General features: G+C 44.0%; 1 protein-coding gene across 3 annotated transcripts in view; it reads right to left on the bottom strand.

Annotated features, from left to right (window-relative positions):
• The window catches only part of LOC145506732 (uncharacterized), a 145,976-nt gene that overhangs the window by 20,942 nt on the left and 102,974 nt on the right, over positions 1-22,060 (bottom strand). The window contains exons 4-6 of one of the 3 annotated variants that reach the window (XR_014054229.1): positions 17,949-18,135; positions 15,005-15,147; positions 13,969-14,074 (exon numbers count right to left, since the gene is read on the bottom strand). The gene's annotated coding sequence lies outside the window, so the exon portion shown is untranslated. Of the gene's footprint in view, positions 1-11,524; positions 11,725-13,968; positions 14,075-15,004; positions 15,214-17,948; positions 18,136-22,060 lie in introns of those variants that run through there. The other 2 variants (XR_014054226.1, XR_014054240.1) reach the window with 2 other exon arrangements.

Genomic DNA, 22,060 nt, shown 5'->3' with positions numbered 1-22,060 from the left:
TCCAGGGGGAAAATGGCTTTAAAAGAACTCACTTGATCGCGTAAACTGGTGCCATGAGGACACTGTCTAAGCACCAGGGAGAGTACTGTTTGTGTAGGACACCACCTTGAGCTGTTCTGACAAACCTGCAAAGAGCTGGCCCAGAAGGGACTCATTTCAGTTCAAGATTAGTAATAATGACAATAACAATAATAAATACAATATAACAGAACAAGCAGAGAATCTGCGGCTGAACACACACACACACAATTTCAGAGGGGAAAAAGAGGGAAAGGAACAGAAAAAAAACAGTGATGGAAATGGAAAGTTCATCAGGAAAATGTGGCCATGTAGCTAATGAAAATTAGGACCAAAAGTACTTCAGTGAACTAACACTACTAATAACAATTACTCTTTAAAACAAGAATTAAAGTGGTTCAGAGAAGACACAGCAAGAAAACAAAAGGTGAGCAGTTAGAGTTCAGGAAAAATTGGAAGGAAGAAACCTCACACAAACAGAAACCATGACGGAAACAAAGTAAACAGATGTGCACTACATACAGCGCGGCAGGGGACAAGGAGGACAGGAGCTTTGTAAGAAGTGGGCTAAAGAAACAGAAATGAACAAATAGTTGTAAAGGAATGGAGAGAAAATAGTATATACAAAAGACAGAGAAGATAAACTCTACATAACTGGCACCATCAACAAAGAATAAGACAAATAGAAAAAAATTAAAAAATACATAATTCAAGGAAATATTCCTATACTTAGGAAAACTTATATTGGAGAAGCAGCATTATTTTACTAATAAAAAGAAGGGTAGGAAGTGACCTTTAGAGCCTGCAAAGTGGCACAGATATCGCCGTGTTCCTCGGTCTTCTGTGTGTGCTCACTGACCCCTAACCACAGGGACACACGTCTCCATGCCTGAGGGCACCCCTTCAACTAGGGAAGGCTTCTATGCCCACGCACAAGCCAGCCAAAACTGCCAGAGGATGAATATTAATTATTAATGTGATATTTTATTATTGTGCTGATTAATATTTATATCATAATTAGAGTAAAAGGTTGAATCCCTTCCTGGGCATATATCTGGAAAGACAAAAACCCTTAATACAAAGAGATACATGCACCCCAATGTTCACAGCAGCCACAACATGGAAGCAACCTAAGTGTCTGTCCACAAACGCATGGGTAAAGATGTTGTCCACAAACACGGTGAAGATGCGGTCCACAAACATGGTGGAATATTATTCAGCCACAAAAAAGAATGAAATCTGGCCACTTGCAGCAATACAGATGGACCTAGAGATTAGCATACTTAGTGAAGTCAGACAAAGAAAGACAAACATTATATGATATCATTTATATGTGGAGTCTTAAAAAATAATGCTAATGAATCTATATATAAAACAGAAGTGGACTCATAGGCGTAGAAAACAGATTTACAATTACCAAAGGAAAAGGGTGGGAGAGATAAATTAAGAGTATGGACTTAACAGATACACACACATTATATAAAACAGATGTTCAACAAGGACTTACTGTGTAGCACAGGGAGCTATATTCGATATCTTATAATAACCTATGATGGAAAAGCCTGAAAAATTGCATTCATATATGTATATATATAAGTGCATAATCTTACTATCGATCTGAAACTAACACAGTTTTGTGAATCGACCATGGGCAGTGCTGTGCTTAGTCACTCAGTCGTGGCTGACTCTGCGACCCCTGCAACCCGCCAGGCTCCTCTGTCCGTGAGGACTCTCCAGGCAAGAACACTGGAGTGGGTTGCCATGCCCTCCTCCAGGGGATCTTCCCAACCCAGGGATTGAAGCCAGGTCTCCCGCATTGCAGGCTTCAATTAAAAAAAGTAATATATCAAAAATACCACTGTTAAAGGCAAGTTGCTAAATGACATGAATTAAATAAAGAATATATTCATTTAAAAATTCTATTAATAAGAGTATAAGAACACACCATGAAATCTGAGAATGTGTGACTTTAAGAGGCTCACATTCAGAATATTTAAATTATATAGATCAATAAGAAAATAACAGAAAACCCAACAGAAAAGCAGGGGTGGGGGTAATCCCTAATCTCTTAATCCATTTGAGCTGCTTTAACAAAATACCAGAGACTGGATAGCTAATAAAGAACAAGACATTGCTGCTCACAGTTCTGGAGGCTGAAAGTCCAAGATCCGGGTGCCAGAAGGGTCCTTTCTCATGAGAACCGGCTTCTTGGTTCATACCTGGAGCTTTTGGCTGTGTCCAGAGCTAGGGGGCTCTGTGGGGTCTCTTGTAAGAGCACTAATCCCACCCATGAGGCCTCCACCCTCAGCACCTACTCACTTTCCCCACCCCACTGCCGAAGACGGTCACCTTTGGGGGTTAGCATTTCAACATAGGAATTTGGAGGGGATGGGAGTATTCTGACCATAGCTCCTGGTCAGACACTTTTCAAAAGAAAAAAAAGAACTTTAACCATTCAGTTGACATGAAATCTTCGTAATGGCTCAGGGAATTGAGACAGAGAGCCTCAATGAGACACCAGCACAAGTTCACCAGGAAACAGGCGGAACACGACCAAGAGCTGACATAGAAGACGCTGAGCAACGATCACTTTCATACTTCCCTTGCAGGAATATAAATGGGTGCAACAACTTTGAAAGTCAGTTTGTTGTTGTTTATTAATAAGTTAAAGATATGCAGCAATATAGATGGACTTAGAGATTGTCATATTGAGTGAAGTAAGTCAGAGAAAGACAAGTATCATCAGATATCATTTATATGTGGAATCTGAAAAACGGGTGCAGAAGAACTTACAAAACAGAAATAGACTCACAGATGTAGAAAACACACTTATGGTTACCAGGGCAAGAAGAGGGAGGAGAGATAAATTGGGGGATTGTGACTGACATATACACACCACTATATATTAAAATAGGTCAATAATAAGACTACTGTTTAGCACACAAAACTCTACTCAATACTCTATAATGACCTATATGGGAAAAGAATTTTAACAACAGGGGATATATGTATTGTATAACTGATTCACTTTACTGTACAGCAGAAACTAACGTAACATTATACATTAACTATACTCCAATAAAAATTAATTTTAAAAAGATATTCTTACCTTATAACCAGCAAATCCATTCCTACCACATACCCTAGATTGAAAGTGAAAGTCACTCAATCATATCTGACTATTTGTGACCCCATGGACCATGCAGTCCATGGAATTCTCCAGGTCAGAATATGGAGTGGGTAGTCTTTCCCTTCTCCAGGGGATCTTCCCAACCCAGGGATCGAACCCAGGTCTCCCACATTGCAGGCAGATTTTTTACCAGCTGAGCCACAAGGGAAGCCCAAGAAGACTGGAGCGGGCAGCCATTCCGTTCTCCAGGGGATCTTCCTGACACACAGGGATTGAACCCATGTCTTCTGCGTCTCCTGTATTGCAGGCTGATTCTTTACCATCTGAGCCACCTGGAAAGCCCGTTCTGAACATAGACCATTCTTAATCCATGATGAGGAAATATAATTGACTACAGGAACCATGAGGACATTTAGACAAGAAGCATCAAACTTTCTCTTGAAAGACACTATTAAAACAAGAGGCACAGTTGTGTATCTGGGGAGATACTGGGACTTGAGTAGGGCAGTATTCCCTAGCACTAGAGTCTGGTCTATTACCTGACTTGTGAAATCCAGGCATCAAAGAAGATCACAGCTCCCTGTTAATTAGGACCAACTACAGTGCTGGAAACCTTTTCAGATCATCAAAGAGGAGGCACACTTGACCCCAGAGATGCTGACAAGCTCTCCAGCTTTTTAGCATAACAGAACCTTTGACTGAGTGCTTGATGCACAGGCTCTTTTATGCTCGGCCACAGTTTGGGTTTAACAGTATTTGAAGTGCTATTCCTCACCTAAACAATGACAGTTAAATGGGAATTTGTGCATCATGTAATATTGAGTGTAGTTTTGTAATATTTCTCCTTAGAAGAATCGTAAAATACTTTAAGAGATTAAGGATGTTATTTTCATTTTTGAGTCTGCAAGTGAATCCATAAAGATCTAAAAGGAACAGGCTCAGATTACATAGAAGTTTACCTGTTTCCCTCTTGGCCTCTTCATAGCAACTGAAATACTGGTCTCTGATGTGAAAACCTCGGGGAATCGAGAAAAATGCGTTCTTGGTAAGCAGTCTCAGATCAATGATTTCCTGAGCTTGAGAGAAAGTTTTTTAAGCCTCTGGTTTATATAAATAGTCTGCGTGGCACAACAGAAAGATGATTCCTTTGGATGAAATAAGCATGACTCACCTGTCCACACCACCCCTTCCTACCTGAGCACTTTGGGGCACGTCATCCTTCAGGGTGAAAAACAAGTGAATAGTACCCACTTTTAGAGATGTGTGAAGTCTCGAAGGAGAAAATAATAAGCCTCCTGGACCATTGGGCCCTCAATAAGTTGTAGTTCTTATTAATAAACAGGCACTCAATCCGCATTCTTTTGTTTTTTTCACTTAAACCAAGAATTAAGGTAGTTGTATAAAAAGAGTTGATCTACTAGTAGAAAAAGAAATATTTTACAGTATTTAAATTTCTGTACAGTATCATTAAAAATGATCCCACTTCCCTCAACCTACTGACTACTAAAAGGCATCAATCAGTGAGGCTGATTTTGTTAACACATATCTCTTGAGCACTGAGGTTGAGATGGAGCAGGACCCTATCTATCTATGATCCTCACGCCCACACTGCCATGTCCTCAAATCTGCCTTCTGTTTGTGGAAAAACTTTAGTCAAAGAATAAGTTTAATCAGAGAAGTGAGAAAACGTGAAAACAAAGGAAAACAGTCAAAGGAGACCAAACAATAATGGTTTAGTCATTAAGCATAGTCAAGGACACTTAGTTCCTCCTCAAGGGCTGTAGGTAATATTCTGAGCCATATCCTGTGAGCTGTCTTGTAGAGACTGACATCCACACCGGATGGAGAAGTTAAGTACATGATGAGCAGACTGTAGCCAAGACATGTGCTGCTACAATTTCGAGGACTGGCCTCAAGGAAATGGGAACAAACCAACCATGTAACTGAAGACCGACTATACGTAAAACAACCAAGATGATGCTGGTCCGACCACCGATGACCAGTTTCAGAGGCCTGTCAGAGCTGACTGTGCTGTTTCTGCATGTAGCCCCCTCCCTCAGCCTATAAAAGCTCTTGCCCACTGACTGTCAATAGGGGCAGTAGCTCTTTGGACAGACGTTCACCCTCCCATCCAATCCGGCATCCAAAATAAAGCAAGCTTTCCTTCCACCAGCCTGGCCTCCTGATTGGTTTTTGAGTGGTGAGCAGCCAGAGCTGTGTTGGGTAACAAGGTGCCAGTCAGCACACAGGACTGGGATGTGACCGGAACTGGAGTGGTCCTGACTCAGCAGGTCAAGGGGGCTCCTGGCCATTCTCCTGGTGTCCGTGTGTCCATCCTCTGTGAACTTATGGAATTAATACCAGTCCCTTTCCACATCCACAATGTCTAACAAAGAAAGGGAGGACAAGTTTATTTTCTCTTTACATTTCTCACAAAATGTTGTCTATGGCTTCGTAGTATCTTTGTGAGAAAACAGAGATGTACAAAATGAAAAAGTAATGTAAGAACAGTGCATAATATGTTGCCTATTATCTTTTTATTATTATTTATTTATGGCTGTGCTGGGTCTTCGTTACTAAACTAAGGTGAGAGGTTTAGATACTAACTAGGTGGCTAATTGTACAGCATTAAACTGCACTAAGCTGGCCACAGGGAAGCCCTTGCCTATTATCTCGACTACAGAAGAGGCAGCAAGTCCTCTCAAACGGCAAGGCCCCGCTCAGGGGTTGTCTGTGAGGTTCCTCTCTTCCTGGGCCTTTCCCCACCCAGCGTCTGCAGTTCAGGGACCAGAGGTGAAGGTGTGGGGGCCAGTTCGTCAGGAAGTGGGGCTGGAGGAGCAAGCTGGAGGCAGGCTGGGGAGATAAGCTGGAGTCGCCTGAGGAGCCAAGGAGGTCTTGAAGCAGAGAAGTCATGTGGCGAGATTAACTTTTCAGGACAGCTCTTCATTGTGGAAAATGGAACAGGGATGGGGTGAGGGGGTGGAGATGCGTTGCTGCTGCTGCTGCTGCTGCTAAGTCACTTCAGTCATGTCCGACTCTGTGCGACCCCATAGATGGCAGCCCACCAGGCTCCGCCATCCCTGGGATTCTCCAGGCAAGAATACTGGAGTGGGTTGCCATTTCCTTCTCCAGTGCATGAAAGGGAAAAGTGAAAGTGAAGTCGCTCAGTCATGTCCGACTCTCAGCGACTCCATGGACTGTAGCCTACCAGGCTCCTCCGTCCATGGGATTTTCCAGGCAAGAGTACTGGAGTGGGGTGCCATTGCCTTCTCCGAGATGCGTTAAGGGAACCAATTAGGAGGCTATTGCCTTATTGGACTCTCTCACACAATAACTGTATGTTATTCTATAAAGTATGTCTAAGGACCTCAGAGTCCTGTAACTTTTAATGTTTATTTAATATTAGACACAATTTTATTCCCTAGGCATCTTCCTCCCATCCTCATTAGTATATGTTGAAATGCTATCCTAATGGAAATAAACATTCAATCCAACATACATTTTGAGATATGTATAGTTATCTTCACTCTTTCAAAAGAATTAAGTGAATAAAATATGCATGTTCACTCTATATATGGATATGAAAGTCTTAACTTTGAATTTAAAAGACCCTATACCATCTGTAAATACATTTGCTTTGTGTTCCATGGTGCAGTGCGTCTATTTTCCAATGTAAACTAATGTCAAAGGTTTAGATACTAACTAGACGTGAAATTGTACAGCATTAAAATATGCTAAGCTGGCCACCTTCATCTGTAATAAGTTTGAATACACATGTGTGTATACGCAGGCATATCCAAGGGTTTCACCGAGCCTAAATTGTCTCATAGGAAATTACTGGCCAAATTTGCTCAAGTCACACTTTGGAAGCTCACTCTTTTTAGGAGTTTTAAAGTATTCATAAAAGATGAAAAAATTGCAAAAATTAGCATTGATGGATGTTTCTTTATCCTCCATCAGGAAATGATGAACTTGAAACTCATCATAGGTTTTCATAGAAACTCGACTGAACGTGCCTTGGGCTTTGTGCTCGTCAGCACATACCACGTTGACTGCATAATTCATATCTCTTGTGTCACATTTAATATATAACGTGGATTTCCTGTTAATTATGAAAATAAAAGCACATCATATATTCTAAGAGCATAATTACAGAAAAATTGCAAGTTTGAAGCCTTTTAGCCAATTTCTCTTGTAAACATGTAAAGGAAAAGAGTTATTTTCTTCTGCTTTTGTAAACTCTGTTTCACAGTGCTTCCTTTTTCCCTTCCACCTGACTTGGCAGAATGATATAGAGGCTCCATAACATAGGAAACAGGAAATAATAGAGACAGAGGAGTTACCAACTCTATCATCTCGAAAGTTTTAGACAAATAAATAAAATGAACTCAGGACTTTCCAGGACAGAACTGAGATTGTTCTCTGGATAGGAAGACCAAAGCAATTCACTGATTAGTGATTAATTATTTTTTTCTCTTTTAGAGATATCATTTTTTAATATATTTGTAGTTCATGGAAAAACAAAATTCCACAAAGGCGCTGATCCTATAAGCCTCCCACAGTCAAAACCCGCTTAGATAACATCTTCCTCTATAAAGAGGAAATATATCATGTAATTAAAATTCTAACTACTTAATAATTATAATTCAGCTTGAGAGGACTTTTAAGTATCATGTAGGGTTCATAAATCTTGAAGTGCATGTGAAGCTATAACCCCAAGTGTAGTCTAAGCTTTCACACCTACATAATATACAAGCCCTGCTGTGTGAGGCAGCCGCCACTCTTTGGTTACTAATTAAACAGGAATGATGTTAAAAATTAATTAGCTACACAATTAATATTGCATACTTGTCATCGGTAGTTATTGTGCATCTTTTCCCTTGACTCAGAAGAGAAACTTTTTAGCATGAAACTTTTGTGAGTTAATTTGATTCACTGCATAAGAAGTGAGCTGGATTGTTAGACTGGTTATCATCAGACATGGACTTCCCCACTTAGAAGCTGAACAGACAAGAGATCCTGAAAGCAACTGCTTTGCCACCAAAAACCCTATCCAATAAAATAGTGTGATTCATTATTACACTTGTGTTAATAGTGTGATATGATAATATCTAATGAAAATAGTGTTCATTCATAAAGTCATTCATAGATTTGTTTTTTATCTACAAGTGCCATTAAAAACTAAGATGTTAATAAAAGTGAATATAAAAATGTTTATTTGCCAAAATGGAGAACAGGTTTTATCTGACCTCTCATTCCCACTCTGTTGGCATTAACTGCCTACCATACTCATATGGGGGCTTTCCAGATGGTGCCAGTGGTAAAGAACCCACCTACCAATGCAAGAGATGCAAGAAATGAGGGTCGATCCCTGGGTCAGGAAGATCCCCTGGAGCAGGAAATAGCACCCCACTCCACTATTCTTGCCTGAAGAGTCCCCATGGACAGAGGAGCCTGGAGGGCCACAGTCCATAAGGTCACAAAGAGTCAGACACGATGAAGCGACTTAGCATACGCACACATGCTCATACGAGTTCAGCAAATAATTAATAATAAAATAGCTATTATTTTATAATAATTAGGTCCTATAAAGGAAGAATGAAGATGGTGGTTGTGTATTAAGTATCTGCAGACCTATAATAATGATTCCAGAAACTTGTACAACATACAGAACAGTATTCCTCAGTGAGTTGAGACGCCCAGAAGAATTCAAGCGGAGATGACCAGCGAACGCTGTGACACTTGGCACAAGAGCTGAGGGCAGGCGTGGGCTCGCGCCTCAGACTCAGGAGTTACCAGAGCCTCCTGAGAGATGTGGAGGCGTTTTCCAGGTGGACCAAGCTGGAAAGACATCCCAGGAAGTCACCAACTTGAGCAAAGAACATCCTTCTTGGCTTATTTTATGGTTTGTGACAACAGAAGCATTAATGGGAGGCAAATGATAAAGCATTAGAAATGTATCTGTTTGGAAGAAAGCATTAAACTAGGATGTTATTCTCCATCAATTTGTATTTCTCAGACATGAAATATGTCACCAAACTTACCCCTTTGTGTATTTATATTTACATGCACATACTTTAGCACTCCTAATTGTGAAATTCTATTACTCAGTAAACTATCGTCTTCATCCAATCATAACTACTTCTTTGTGAACCTTATAAATTTAATATGTATTTGAGACAATAACTCCACGCTGTCCATTTGATAATGAGAAAAACTTGAATGATATTTTAATCAGGATTTTCACATGTACTTATATACTCAGAGTTTTCTAATTAATGAAATTCTTGAATATAGTAGGATACACAAAATTTTAAGGGTTTGTTTAAATGTGTCAGGCACAGTTCAAGATAAAACAAGTCTAGGTGTTTTATTAGACAAATTTTTTTCTAAACTTGGGCAAATGGCTTAAAGTTCTCTAACATCAGTTTCTTCTTAAATGAGAAAACAAGATGTAGATAGGATAAACCAAGATAAAGCATGCATAGCATGAAAATGCTAATAAATAATGAATATACTCTTACTGGGGCATCTTATTATGAAATGGTGTACATGGGCTCTTCAAAAAGTCAAGAATGTGTTCGAATCATCCTCAAATGTAATCGCAGCCTACATGAGAACCTGTGTCATGTAACTGCTTTTAAGGAATCGACGATTGAGCACAAGATGTTAAGCCAGTCTGCATCCGGACGGCCACTAGTGCACACATCCAACCAAACCGCATCCATCGGCAGTTTAATGACAATGGCATTTGTCATGTAGGAAAAGGACTAACAGAATCCCAATTTTTTTAAATTGCTTTTTAAAGAGCAACAGTGTTCTTGCCTGGAGAATCCCAGGGACAGGGGAGCCTGGTGGGCTGCCGTCTACGGGGTCGCACAGAGTCGGACATGACCGAAGTGACTTAGCAGCAGCAGTAAAAAAGATGATTTCAAAATCATGAAATTATTTGATTACATGAAATAGTACATTTTAAAGGGCTTATGATATTTGGTTAAAACCAACTGTCCTTTGACTCAAAGAGCATCTTATTTGGAAGTTATTTCTAAGCCCCCAGTGCAGACACTCTCATTAGTCAAGTGAGACCGATTGCGGGCAGGAACCTTCTAGTGTGTCCTTAGAATGGAGCCCTTTCTTCCCCTCTCCCCTTTCCCTCCTCCTTCCTGCACAGATTTATTTGGATTTGTTTCCTGTTTTCCCATGATTGATCATGCAGGGCCTGTTGTTCCACATTCATTATGGCCAGGCTGGGTGCAGAGCCGGCAGAAGATGAAGGGACCTAGCTGAGGGCTTCCTGGAGGAACCAGGCTTTCTTACGCTTTTGTTCGGTGGCAGTCAGATTGAGGGACTCACTTCACTTGGCACTTTGTTCTCACCTTCTCTGTTAACATTTTCACTGTCACAAGCACCTTGAATATTCTCTGCACCAAGAATTGGGCAAACAGTAAGAAACTATAATTTTAAAACAATGGGAAAAGGGAATTCTTACCAAGTGCAGGATGACACAGTGATGGGGCATAAAAGATTGGGTTAACCCACCAGGGTCTTACAAATGAGTAGGAATTACCCAGAATAAGAATGTGGGGTAATTCAACCAAGAAACGCATGAACTAAGATGAATACCAACTTTGCTGTTTGGTGTGGCTAAAACTGGCCAGTGATTAGACTGGTCAGGTTATGGAAAGAAAGCCTTGTTTGAAATGTATAAACCATAAGTCATGGATATTTACATATATAGAGAGAAATGGCATGGATTTCAGCTGATAAACACCCAGCCCCACTTCTAGAGGATCAGCAACACATACACGCAAAAGTTCAGGAAGAGAAACACAGCATATTTACTTTTTCCCTGTATTTATTCCCTGGGTGGTCTCATGTGATCTCATGGCTTTAAACGCCATCTGTATTTAAAAGACTCACGACTTCCAAGTATCTGTCTCCAGCCTCAACCTCTCCCATGAACACCAGGCTCACACCCAGAGACCTGCAGGATGTCCCCTTCAAATGTTTAAGGGAGACCTCAAACTTGAGCTCAATGCAGAAATTGCGGCACTTTCTCCCCAAATCCCCCCGCTCCACCTGTTCTCTTGACTCATTAGATGGACACTCTGACCTCTGATCCATGAGGACAGCCTGCCGGCTCCTCCTTGAGTGTCCAAGCCGAAACCAGCCTCACCCCCACCTCTGCAGGGAACAACCTGCTCCAGCAACTGTCTCTCACCCAGATCATTCCGTCTGTCTCCCAGCTCAGCTCCTTGCTTCTCCAGGTGGACGTAAAGCAAAGTGAGGACAGCAGAGCGCGGCTTGAAGAACAGGAGGCAGATGACCGGGCTCCTCCCAATGGCTCCCCCCTCACTCAGGGACCACAGTGCTCACCTTGACCTACGGGGGTCCCGGGTTGGCTCCTGCCGCCCCTCTGCCCTGTCTCCGTCCTCTCTGCCCCTGCCTCCTCTCCTGCAGCCCCCAGCCTCCTGGGTTCCTCGGGGAGCCCAGGCTCACCCCGGCCCCGGGACATGTGCAAGCCACCCTCTCTGCTGAGATGCTGTCTCCCAAGCACTTTCCTCCTCACTTCTTTCAGGCCTCTTTCAGAATGTCCTCTTATTATCAAGGTCTTTCTTCACCACACTATACAAAGTAGCAACAGCGCCCTCCACACACACACTCACACACGCACACACACGCCGAGAACGGACCATTCCCTTCTGACCTACTTTATTCTACTCCCTAGTGCAGCGCTGCTCCCCATCTGTGCACATACGCATGTGCAGGTCCACAGCTACATCTCGATCTGCATCTCCATAAACGGATGAGTCTGAGGCTCCATCCCCCGTGCACACGCTCCTGGAAGATGCGCCAGGCTCCTCTGCCTTTCCTACCACCCCCTCCCTTCCCAGCGACCCCACCCCTCCCCTCCCAAAGGGCAGGTCTCCAAGAGCAGAGACCGAGGGTGTCCCTCCCCCACTCTGCACCTCTGCACCTGAGCTCTCCCCCCGCAGTCTCTGGTATTTCCGGCCACTCAAAAGAAGACACAGGCGTGGTTTCACGGACCCCTTTACACTTCTGAACCACCCTCACAAGACAGCAATCACTACATCAGCCAGAAAAAACTCCTTTCTCCCCTGAGCCCACTCCAGAATCATAGCTCTCTCTAGCTGATCCTTCTGATGAGGATACACTGACCTGAGTCACTCCATGCAAGAAGGTGGACCATGTACCCCCTCTCCACACAGAAGCCCAAAGACCCCCTTCTCTTCCTGCTCACACCGGCGGGGTAGGGGGGCGGGGGGGGGTTAGTCACCAAAGGGTCTAGAGGTGGGCGCATTGTGAGGCCATGACATAGGTCAGGCTTCCCAGGTGGCACTAGTTATAAAGAATCCACCTGCCAATGCAGAAGACGCAGGGGATGTAGGTTCAATGCAGGAAGATCCCCTGGAGAAGGAAATGGAAACCCGCTCCAGTATTCTGCCCTGGAGAATCCCATGGACAGAAGAGCCTGGTGGGCTACAGTCCATGTGGTCACAAAACCGTCGGGCACAACAGAGAGACTGAGTGCGCATGAGCAATGACATCCGTCACAGAGCTCCCGTCTCACGGACGCCTCCTAAAGCCCTAAGCTTAAGCGTCTATTCATAATTTTGCGTTTTCTCTCTTAAAGAAAGCTGCACTTTTAAGCTTCAAACCCCACACAACGTGGATGAGGTGGGAATCCTCCTGAGACAGAAGGAAAGGAGGGAGCATCAGCCCTTGGGTTTGACACACAAGTACCTCTCCCCTTTGAACGCTCACCTCCTCAGCCCCTACCCGCTCATCTTTCCACTTCACATCCACCCTGTTTGACAGTGCCAGCCTGCCTCTGACGTTTTTTAAACCTAGACTGATTTTGTCTTTTTCCTTATCATTATACGTAGTAATTTTCACTCTTGATTTTTCTCAAAGCTCTTTAGCAACCTCATTTCTTAAAGATTTTGCATCATAAAGTCAGGCAACGATTTTTGTTGTATTCCAGGTTCTCTTGTGGTTGGTTTCTCTCATTCTCTGAGTTGTGGCAGGTTTCTCACTAATTGCTCTCTTTTCCTCCTTTTACACTCCTCTTCCTACTGCGTAGGTCTGACCGCCGATGTCTCTCCGTGGAGCCTGTGATTGATTGAGGAGGCCGCCGTCTGTGGCTTTATCGCTCCTTCTCTGCCTGCTCTTCACCTCAGGTTTCCTTTCCAGGCCTGACGCAGCTCTTGGTGTTAGAGGCCCAAGACAGATACACGAAATGTAAATCTAGAGGAAACTGCCTTTGAAAGGCATATGGTGCCTGCTCCCAGAAGGAATTCAGAGCTGCCTGTTCATTCATAAATTCAGAATTCCCAAACTGTATTATTCATAGAGTCACCCAGACATACAGTTGCTGTAAATTTAACATTTATGGAGCAGAAGCTAGAACCTGGATTGCCCCCACAGACTTTCTCTGGGGTCGAGAAACTCAGGGAATTCGCAACATCTTTAAAATATTTTTTAAAAGAAGAACTGCAGACCTTCAGAGTGAGGACACCTAAATTTATACGGTGGCACATTCAATCAGCCAGAACTTTATTTACTGATGCCAAAGGCTTAACAGGAGTGGATCAAATGCTCTCAAGTCTAAAATGTGAGGTTTCTGGTTTTCCCAGCATTTCCCATCCCATAAATTTCCTTCTAGAACAGGATCTGCATTTTACGCCACTGATCGGGATTTCAGGAGAGAAAAATGATTTTACCTCCATGATTTACAGATCAACACAGAGAATTTCCCATAGAACAACCCCACAGTTTTCCTTTGCAAGAACTCATACCTGATACGAGTACAACACATCTCCCTGCATTAGGCACGCTGCGCTCACTGCCTTCTACTTTCTAGCTGGTCCTCCTCCACAGAGCCTCCAGTTTGCTCGGGAACAGCTGAAATAAAAGACAAGGAAGCAAGCCAGTCACTTCCCTCTGAAACTTCTGTCCCCAGGGGAAGCGGGGGAGCCCTTCCTCTCCAGGACCCTAGAGCGCGCTCTCTCCTTCCATTTCTACCTGGTCATCCATACCCTTCAGAGTCTTCCCTGGGGCTGGACCACGGTGGGGCAGGAGCCACCTGGGATCTAAGGTCCCCAGACTGAACACTATAGAAATTACACAACAGGAGCATTCCCTTTTCAAGTCTTCTCTACTCCTTGGAAGTAAATTGAGGGGAAATTCTCAGTTTGGTGCCAACAGGATGAGAAGCCCTCCTAAGCCTCACTAACACGCCCTTTCAGTCAAAGAATTGACTTAAAAGTGAACCAGCTCAGATTCAATGACACAAGTCACTTGAGTGGCCAGTCATACCTTTTTAAAAGTATTTTTACTTCAGTGTAGTTGATTTACAATGTTGTATTACTTTCCACTGTGCAACAAAGGGGATCTGTTACAAATACACATATATCCATTCATTTTTAGACTCTTTTCCCATGTAGGTCATTATAGAGTATTGAGTAAAGTTCCCTGTGCTATATTCAGTTATTATGCAGTTCAGTTCAGTTCAGTTGCTCAGTCATGGCTGACTCTTTGTGACCCCAGGGACTGTTGCATGCCAGGCTTCCCTGTCCTGGAGAAGGGACTGGCAAACCACTTCTGTATTCTTGCCTTGAGAACCCCATGAACAGTATGATAAGGTCTTTATTAGTTATCTATTTTATATATAGTAGTGTGTAAATGTCAATTCCAATATCCCAATTTATCCCTCTCCCCTTAACCTCCTAGTAACCATAAGATTGTTTTCTATATCTCTAATTGTTTCTCTTTTAAATAGATTCCACATATAAGCAATGTCATATGATATTTGCCTTTCTCTGTCTGACTTACTTCACTCAGTATGACGCTCTCTAGGTCCATCCATGTTGCTGCAAATGGCATTATTTCATTTCTTTTTGTGACTGAGTAATATTCCATTGTGTATATATACCACATCTTTTTTATTCATTCACATATCTTCTATTGAAAATAATCTGAAAAAAGAGTGGCTCTATGTATACAATAGCTGCATCGCCCTTCTGTGCACCTGAAACACAAAACTGCAAAGCAACTACACTTCAGTAAAATTTTGGAGTGAAACTATAAAAAAATAATAAAACTATACTCCAATAAAAAAGAAAAACAAGATGGCTTCCCATTTGTGGGAGTGACTCAAAGTTTTCTTTAAATCAAAAATCTATGAAAACACAAAAAGTCACTTTTGAATAATGATAAAGAAGTAATGCGTGGTAAATAGACATGGCAAAAGCCCTGAAGGTTGTATGGGAATAAAGAAAATTTAATAAACAGAAGGCTGAGTCAATGGCATTATTCACAGAGGCCTTTAGGAAAACATTCTCTACCTGCAGTAAGAAAATGGCTTTTATGGCCCCAAACCACCCTGGTCACCCGGACTGCCCTTTCTCGTAAGTGGCCAGTCTTTTCTGAAGGAATGCAATGGCGTCCCCCTAATAACTAAGGCAGGGAAGGCGCCCTGGCTGTGGGTGAGCAGGAGGCAGAGGAGAATGGCTAGCACAGTCCGGGGGGCAGGAGCAGTGGAGGGACCCGAGGGAGGAGGACCCTTACATCCTGCCCTGGAGCGCCTGGAGCGGCCCTGGGAGGGGGCATGGCAGGCTGTTTGGGAGCAGACACCCCAGGGTTCTCCCCCAGAGGTCAGTGCGCCCTAGAAGGAGGGAGCCCTAGAGATGAAACAACGCCCGTCTTCAGGGTGGAGCAGCCAGAGCAGAAGATCTAGACACCTAGCGAGTCCTCCCTGCTCTCAGCTGCCCATCTGAACTCTCGGCCAACCCCAGCCTCTACACAGCTCCCCACCGAATAGCCTTCATTGCCCACGTGGACCAGGAGACTCCAGCTCTTACATTCCCACTACATTCCAGGAAGCCTTCCAGAAATGTAAAAACTCTTAGTAACCATGCCTCAGCCACACATGTGCTTTCTCACCCTCCCTTCTCAGCAGCCCTTTATACACAGCATTCAAACCACAGAGGCCCCCACCCCCACCCCAGGTAGCAAAATTACCAAAGACTTCACGAGGATGGGTGGTTGGGGATACAAATGTAGGCAGGCTCCTACTCAGACAAAACACAAACTGATGATCTCAGAAGGGGTAAAGCCTGTGGGTTTGCCCAAGGTCTAAAGTTTACAGCTGAAGAACGAGACTTAGAAACTGGGACCAGAACTAGGAGGAAGAGAGCAGGAATAGAATTTTAACTAAATTGAAAGTTTCACCAAGACCTCAAGACATCAGTTAGTCTTTTTGTTACAGGGGACTGTTTCTAGAATAAAATGCAACTGTCTGGGGGTTGTTTCAATGAGCTTTGCACTTCAACACCTAAAACAAAAAATAGCAGTAACTAATTGGACGTGCTATTAGAGCACTCTTTAAAATTCTTCTCAGAATTAATGAGGGCACACAGTGCACAGAGATGCTCAGAGGGAGACATCCGAACATCTCACCGAAAGGCAGCTGTTAAACAAGTGCGCGACATGCATAGAAATGGTGGTGGGATTCCACCTGTGCCCACCCCTCAGAGGGTTTCACACCCCCGAGCAAAATTAAATAGTTCTGCCACAGACTTTCAGGTCTATTGTGATATTCAACCGACTCTTGGTGCCTACATAAACAGCTCATTTCCTTTTTCTCTTTAATTACATATGGCGACGGCTGCATATTAATCTTGTCTCATTTTAAAAGGAAAATGTCTATTTTTGTCTGTCATTCAGAGTGTTCATAAATTCTTCAGATTTGAAGCAGAGTCACCCCCAAACGCAGCCCTACCCCGACTACCTCTGGGCTGCCAACTGTCCATATGAATAGGAGGTGGGATGACAGCAAAGGACCTTGGATTCACTAAGTGTTTTATGAGTGCTCCCATGTCCAGAAAAAGTATAAATTTGTTTTCCAGATCCTCTCTCTCTCTACATGTGTCCCTGATGAAAGAGGCAGGGGTTCTTTTATCTTACTGAGAGCTTTGTTTTATAGAAGATAACAGAAAACAGAAGATGATTATAACAAGGATTTAAGGTTTCCAATATTAAATTGAACTATAAACTCCTGCACTAAAATATTGTCTAAATGAATGCGGCTATGAAGATAGTAAGGGCATCACCATGCATTAATCCATCCCTGACTGTAGGGTATACAAACTTACACTGAAGCAGATTTCTGTCTCGTTATTAGCTCCTAGTGGTTTACTTTTTCACGGAGAAGAAGAGCCACTGCTCTCTGCGGCTTTCTGCTGTCTTGCAGTCAGTAAGTGTACTGCCCTCTTTCCCTCCAGTGCTCCATGTAGAAGCTTCCATGTCACCCCAGGACCCAGCAGAGATGTAAGAAAGTGTCTGGGGTGTGCAGTAGGGAGTTATCTGGCAGGCACAGAGAAGAAACAGGTTTATAGAGAACGGCAGAATCAGGCAGTTAGAAGTGACAGCAAGGAAGATTTCAAGACGTAACTTTGGCTCTGGAGCCAAACCATAATGAGAAAAAAAAAGAAGAAATCTCAACTACAACTTCAAATATGCAGACTGCTTTTCCAGTGCTTGGTTAAGTTCCTTGCAGTCTTTGAGGATTTGCAGACATAGTATTTCATTGCCAGTAAGTGGTTTGTATAATTCGGGTTGTTTTTCTGAAAGCCCTTTGAATTGGAGAACACACAGAATTATCCTCTGCCTAGTTCTGAGTCGGAGCCCTCAGGTAGAATGAGGTTGCATGTAAGCACATGACTCATTTGTTTTATGATTTACTTAATTCATTCTAGTATTTCCCTCTACGACTTACTCCTCAACAATATTGATCTGCTCTTTTCCCAAAGCAGGGAGTCCAGATCTGGATCGAACCTGTCTCTGCCGGTCACAGGCTGTCCTGGAGACAGTTCTATTTAGAATGCTCCGTGGGCCGTCTAGTTATTCGTTCATTGTTGGGGATGGTGGGAGAGGCTGTAACAGCCAGGCAGCCGCAGCTGGCGCTGGAAGGAAGACCAGGGCTGGTATTATTAAAAGGATAGATAGTATATTCTATGCCCTATGGAAAATAGTTGGATAATACATCTTGACCCAGAACTTATTAAAAAATCCATTACCTTTTTAATTCAAGTTCATAATGCCCTTTGGAATTTCAATTTAGGCATTTCTTACCAAAATAATAGATAGCTTTATTACTGGACACGGGAAAATAGTGTGTCTCCCACCGACAATTTTAACATGATGGTTATTCATTTATTATTGACGAATTCGTGTTCTTCAAAAAAAAAAGAAAATGCTGGGGGGTGCATATCCTTTTCTTGGGAGTAGACCTTAGATCAACTTGGCTGTTTCCTTGTGTTAATCTTACTGGAGGGGCACAAATTCTATTTATTGGGCTGTTAATCTTTGCCTAACAGGACCAGGATCAATCCCTCAGGTTGCTCATAAAATCGGCACCGGGAAGACAGTAGACTGAAAACAACCGGAAGAGCCACAGGGCCCCACCCGCTGCAGCCCTCCAAACGACACGCACGCAAGAGCCACACGGGCCCCGTGAAAACAACTCCACCAGCTCTGGCTTATCATCCTCCTGCACACCTGGCCGTAGACGGCGCCTGCGTTGGAGGCCAGTCAGGATGTCTTGGGACCACAGAGCAGTGGGCCTCCTGGGGGGCCGGCTGGTGAACCGGCCACAGCGCCAGCCACCCAGAGCGTCCTCCCAACTCTAGAGCCAGGTTGAGCTCAGGCCTTTTCTCCACTGTGTTCCTGAGGCATTTAGGCTCCTCTGAGATGAGGACCAACTCAGCATCCAGGTAACTGTGGCCAAAGGCAATGTGGTGTCTTCCCCCACCCTGTCCAGCTGGTGGAGGTCTTTTCAGACTGATCCTCCAGCCTTCTTTTAGAATAATCTATGAGCTGAAAATTGTTTGAGTATCAGATGCTCTAATGACTGTTCTAACTGACCCAAGGAGCTAGTGAATCTAGTCTAGAGATGTAGCATGATTATGAAACTGCTTATTCTCTGAATTTGGACCACAGATTCTACACGTGTATCTCATGGGTCAAGTGTGACTGCAATTTTTGGCACAGTCTGAAATTCTTTGGTAGGGTTTGCGTGCATGTTGGACTCAGCCATGTCCAACTCTTCATGACTCCCTGGACTGTAGCCCGCCAGGCTCCTCTGTCCATGGGATCTCCCAGGCAAGGATCAGAGTGGGTGCCATTTCCTACTGTAGGGGATCTTTCCAACCCAGGGATCGAACTCTCATCCCTTGCATCTCCTGCATTGGCAGGAGGATTCTCTACCACTAGCATCATCTGGAAAGCCCCTTGGAAGGCCTTTGACCAATCATAAATGTATCAGTATTAAAAAGAAAACATCCAAACAGCAGGGACATCTCTACGGGCATTCTAAATAGATGCAAATTATCATTTAAGTAACACTACCTGCCTCTCAGGGGAGAAAGCCGGAGGCAATAAACTCTGTGTTTGAGGAATACAATTATCAGTGCCCTCCTTCCTCTCATTTCTGGGCTTTTAATGAATGGTCAGTGGCCTTTCTTCAAGGTTCAGCCCCAGCCTTTCCCAGGAGGAAAGAACACAAGCCCATTTAGCATGAGTGCCCAGAGGCAGGGTCAGTGATGCCTTTGCGGGCAGGGAGGGAGTGCTTTGGGCAGTTAGCACTTAGGGACACATTAGCTTATCTTAAAGGGTCTTCATTAAGACCTTAAGATGGGAAAATTACCAAGAGGGAAAAGGGGGGAGGGAGAAATTGGGAGATTGGGGCTGAGTAGTATATACACACTACTATATTTAAAACAGGTAACTGATAAGGACCTCTGTATAGCATAGAGAGCTCTACTCAGTACTCTGTAATGGCCTATATGGGACAAAAAAATCTGAAAGAGAGTGGATATGTATATTCATAACAGGTTCACTTTACTGTACAGCTGAAACTAATGCAACATTGCAAACTGACTACACTCCAATAAAAATCAATTCAAAAAATATAAGGGAATTCCTCGGTGGTCCAGTGGTTAAGACTCCACGTTTTCACTGTAGGGGGCACAGGTTCACTCTCCAGTCAGGAAACCAAGATCCCACATGCTGGGGTCAAGAATAGAGAAATAAAATAAGATAAAATGATGAGGAAAAGGAGAGTACCCCTTTGCCTTAATTATTTTCTTCATCTATGTTCTCAAAATGTCCCATCACCACAACTGCTATTTCTTGAAGGATGTAGTTTTCAGCACATTTTTCAGCCTTTTCCATTCTTTTCTCCTTACAGTGCCCTCTTATTGTTATTGAAATGCAATCGCCTATTTCTCTTATATGAAAAATGATTTTTAAAAAAATTAATGATGTTTTCCCAATGTTGATTTTGAGAAGAGAGTGGGAAATCCCCTAGTAACTCTACAGAGAAAGTCAGAAATAGGCGAGGTGCATTGAGAGTAGATCTGGTCACATGTAAAGGAGGCTTAAGAAAATGTTTAAAGGATGGAAAATAATAGCAAGGGTAGAGCCAGTGACTGTTAGAGAGCCTGGGAGGGGTTCTAGAATCAGAAGGCCAGCCTTTTTTCTGTTTTATTTTTTATTGGTTTTCTAATTGAAGTATAGTTGACTTACAATTTCTGCTGTACAGCAAAGTGATTCAGTTTTATATCTATCTACATTGTTTTCATACTCTTTTCCATTATGCTTTATCCCAGGATACTGAGTGTAGTTCCCTGTGCTGTAAGGTAGGACCTTGTGGTTTATCCGCTCTGTATCTAGGAGTTTGCATCTGCTAACCCCAGATCATCCCTCCCCCACCCCCACCCCATCCCTCCCCAACCCCACCCCATCCCTCACCCACCCCCAGCCCATCCCTCCCCCAGCCCCACCCCATCCCTCCCCCTACCCCCACCCCATCCCTCCCCCTACCCCCACCCCATCCCTCCCCCATCCCTCCCCCAGCCTCACCCCATCCCTCCCCCAGCCCCACCCCATCCCTCCCCCTACCCCCACCCCATCCCTCCCCCTACCCCCACCCCATCCCTCCCCCATCCCTCCCCCAGCCTCACCCCATCCCTCCCCCAGCTCCACTCCATCCCTCCCCCTACCCCCACCCCATCCCTCCCCCTACCCCCACCCCATCCCTCCCCCTACCCCCACCCCATCCCTCCCCCTACCCCCACCCCATCCCTCCCCCAGCCTCACCCCATCCCTCCCCCAGCCTCACCCCATCCCTCCCCCAGCTCCACTCCATCCCTCCCCCACCCCTACCCCATCCCTCCCCCAGCCCCACCCCTACCCCATCCCTCCCCCAGTCCCACCGCACCCCTCCCCCACCCCCACCCCATCCCTCCCCCCATCCCTCCCCCAGTCCCACACCATCCCTCCCCCAGATCCCACCCCATCCCTCCCCCTACCCCCACCCCATCCCTCCCCCCATCCCTCCCCCAGTCCCACACCATCCCTCCCCCAGATCCCACCCCATCCCTCCCCCAGCCCCACTCCCCCTTGGCTCCCACAGCTCTGTTCTCTATCTGTGAGTCTGTTCATAGACAGGTTCATTTGTGCCATAGTTTAGATTCCATATACAAGTGATATCATATGGTATTGGTCTTTCTCTTTCTGATTTACTTCACTTAGTATGATACTTTCTAGCTGCATCCATGTTGCTGCAAATGGCATTATTTCATTCTCGTAAGGCTGAGTAGTATTCCATTGCATATGTGTACTGCATCTTCTTTATTCTTTCATCTGTCAATGGATATTTAGGTTTTTTCCATGTCTTGGCTATTGAAAATAGAACTGCCATGAATGCTGGGGTGCAGATACCTTTTAAATTATAGTTTTGTCTGGATATATGCCCAGGTGTGAATTTCTGGGTATGGTAGCTCTAACTCTTTAAGGAACCTCCATACTATTCTCCAGAGTGGTTGC

This window comes from Giraffa tippelskirchi, chromosome 5 (assembly GCF_054371585.1).
Source record: "Giraffa tippelskirchi isolate mGirTip1 chromosome 5, T2T-mGirTip1v1.2.pri, whole genome shotgun sequence".
Taxonomy (NCBI): Eukaryota; Metazoa; Chordata; class Mammalia; order Artiodactyla; family Giraffidae; genus Giraffa; species Giraffa tippelskirchi.
This window is presented reverse-complemented; position numbering and strand designations above follow the sequence as displayed.